Here is a 3,981-nt window from a genome sequence, read left to right as displayed (position 1 = left end):
CCTCACAGCCCCACACAGCCCCACACATCACCTCACAGCCCCACACAGCCCCACACATCAACTCACAGCCCCACACCGTCCCACACATCACCTCACAGCCCTGCACTGCCCCACACATCACCTCACAGCCCCACACAGCCCCACACATCACGTCACAGCCCCACACAGCCCCACACATCACCTCACAGCCCTGCACTGCCCCACACATCACCTCACAGCCCCACACAGCCCCACACAGCCCCACACATCAACTCACAGCCCCGCACAGCCCCACACATCAACTCACAGCCCCACACAGCCCCACACATCACCTCACATCACCTCACAGCCCCACACATCACCTCACAGCCCCACACAGCCCCACACATCACCTCACAGCCCCACACAGCCCCACACATCACCTCACAGCCCCACACAGCCCCACACATCACCTCACAGCCCTGCACTGCCCCACACATCACCTCACATCACCTCACAGCCCCACACATCACCTCACAGCCCCACACAGCCCCACACATCACCTCACAGCCCCACACAGCCCCACACATCACCTCACAGCCCCACACAGCCCCACACATCACCTCACAGCCCCACACAGCCCCACACATCACCTCACAGCCCTGCACTGCCCCACACATCACGTCACAGCCCCACACAGCCCCACACATCACCTCACAGCCCCACACAGCCCCACACATCACCTCACAGCCCCACACAGCCCCACACATCACCTCACAGCCCCACACAGCCCCACACATCACCTCACAGCCCCACACAGCCCCACACATCAACTCACAGCCCCACACAGCCCCACACATCACCTCACAGCCCCACACATCACCTCACAGCCCCACACAGCCCCACACATCACCTCACAGCCCCACACAGCCCCACACATCAACTCACAGCCCCACACAGCCCCACACATCACCTCACATCACCTCACAGCCCCACACATCACCTCACAGCCCCACACAGCCCCACACATCACCTCACAGCCCCGCACTGCCCCACACATCACCTCACAGCCCCACACAGCCCCACACATCACCTCACAGCCCTGCACTGCCCCACACATCACCTCACAGCCCCACACAGCCCCACACATCACCTCACAGCCCCACACCGTCCCACACATCACCTCACAGCCCTGCACTGCCCCACAGATCACCTCACATCACTTCACAGCCCCGCACCGCCCCGCATCCTGGTCGATCTGCTCTGTCCCACACCTCACAGCCCCACACAGCCCCACACAGCCCCACACAGCCCCACACAGCCCCACACATCAGCACACCACCCTGCACAGCCCCGCACCACGATCAATCTGCCCTGTCCCTCACCTCACAGCCCCACACAGCCCCACACATCAACACACAGCCCTGCACAGCCCCACACATCACCTGACATCACCTCACAGCCCCACACATCAACACACAGCCCCGCACAGCCCCACACATCACCTGACATCACCTCACAGCCCTGCACTGCCCCACACATCACCTCACAGCCCCGCACCGCCCCACACATCACGTCACAGCCCCACACAGCCCCACACATCACCTCACAGCCCTGCACCACCCCACACATCACCTCACATCACTTCACAGCCCCACACATCACCTCACAGCCCCACACAGCCCCACACATCACCTCACAGCCCCACACAGCCCCACACATCACCTCACATCACCTCACAGCCCCACACATCACCTCACAGCCCCGCACATCAACACACAGCCCCACACATCAACACACAGCCCCGCACATCAGCACACTGCCCCACACCTCAATCAATCTGCCCTGTCCCACACCTCACAGCCCCGCACCGCCCCACATATCAACACACAGCCCTGCACAGCCCCACACATCACCTGACATAACCTCACAGCCCCACACATCACCTGACATAACCTCACAGCCCCACACATCAACACACAGCCCCACACATCAACACACAGCCCCACACATCAGCACACAGCCCCACACATCAACACACAGCCCCGCACATCAGCACACAGCCCCGCACAGCCCCACACATCACCTGACATCACCTCACAGCCCCACACATCAGCACACAGCCCCACACATCAGCACACTGCCCCACACCTCAATCAATCTGCCCTGTCCCACACCTCACAGCCCCGCATCGCCCCACACATCAACACACAGCCCCGCACATCAGCACACAGCCCCACACATCAACACACAGCCCCGCACATCAGCACACAGCCCCACACATCAACACACAGCCCCGCACATCAGCACACCGCCCCACACCTCAATCAATCTGCCCTGTCCCACACCTCACAGCCCCGCACCGCCCCACACATCAACACACAGCCCTGCACAGCCCCACACATCACCTGACATCACCTCACAGCCCCACACATCAACACACAGCCTCACACATCAACACACAGCCCCGCACATCAACACACAGCCCCATACATCAGCACACCGCTCCACACATCAACACACAGCCCCGCACATCAACACACAGCCCCACACATCAACACACAGCCCCACACATCAACACACAGCCCCGCACAGCCCCACACCGCCCCACACCTCAATCAATCTGTCCTGTCCCACACCCCACAGCCCCGCATCGCCCCACACATCATCACCTCTCATCACCTCACAGCCCCGCACACCAACACACCGCCCCACATCGCCCCGTCCGTCGGTGTCTGCTCTGCGCCCCACACGTGGCATGGCCGCCCGTCGCGTCCCGGTCCCGCTCCATCCCACTGCTCCGGTTGTGGGACCGAAGCTCTTCTCGGAGCCAGGCGGCGCTGGGACCGGACCGAGCGGAGCGGGACGGGATGAGCGGGAATGGACCGCGAGGTGGAGGGGAGGAGACAGACCGAGGTTGTCATGGTTCCATCCCAGTGTGTCATGGTGCCATCACAGCGCTGTCATGGTGCCATCCTGGTGCCATCCCAATGTCCCCATGGTGCCATCTTGGTGCCATCCTGGTGCTGCCATGGTACCATCCTGGTACCACCACGGTGTCATCTCAGTGTTGCCATGGTGCCATCCTGATACTGCAGTGGTGCCGTCCCAGTGTCCCCATGGTGCCATCATGGTGCCATCTTGGTGCCATCCCGGTGCCATCCCGGTGTCCCCATGGTGCCATCCCAGTGTCCCCATGGTGCCATCCTGGTGCCATCCTGGTGTCCCCATGGTGCCATCCTGGTGTCCCCATGGTGCCATCTTGGTGCCATCCCCGTGCCCCCATAGTGCCATCTTGGTGCCATCCTGGTGTCCCCATGGTGCCATCCTGGTGCCATCCCAGTGCCCCCATGGTGCCATCTTGGTGCCATCCCAGTGCCCCCATAGTGCCATCTTGGTGCCATCCTGGTGTCCCCATGGTGCCATCCTGGTGCCATCCCAGTGCCCCCATGGTGCCATCTTGGTGCCATCCCAGTGCCCCCATGGTGCCATCTTGGTGCCATCCCGGTGCCCCCATGGTGCCATCTTGGTGCAATCCCAGTGCCCCCATGGTGCCATCCCGGTGCCCCCATGGTGCCATCCTGGTGCCATCCCAGTGCCCTTATGGTGTTATCCTTGTGCCATCCCAGTGCCCCCATGGTACCACCCTGGTTCCATCCCGGTGTCCCGGTGGTGCAATCTTGGTGCCATCTTGGTGCCCTTCTGGTTCCATCCCGGTGTCCCGGTGGTGCCATCCTGGTGCCATCCCAATGTCCCCATGGTCCTATCCCGATGTTCCCATGGTCCCATCTTGGTGCCATCCCCATGTCCCCATGGTGCCATCCTGGTGCCATCCTGGTGCCATCCCAATGTCCTCATGGTCCTATCCCGATGTTCCCATGGTCCCATCTTGGTGCCATCCCCATGTCCCCATGGTGCCATCTTGGTGCCAGCCTGGTGCTGCCATGATGCCATCCCATGATGCCATCCCATGGAGCCATCCCGGTGCCATCCCGGTGCCATCTTGGTGCCATCCCATGGTGC

This window comes from Coturnix japonica, unplaced genomic scaffold (assembly GCF_054131305.1).
Source record: "Coturnix japonica strain WE unplaced genomic scaffold, WE-NBRP24 Scf072, whole genome shotgun sequence".
Lineage (NCBI taxonomy): Eukaryota > Metazoa > Chordata > Aves > Galliformes > Phasianidae > Coturnix > Coturnix japonica.
Note: the sequence above shows the minus strand (reverse complement) of the source record.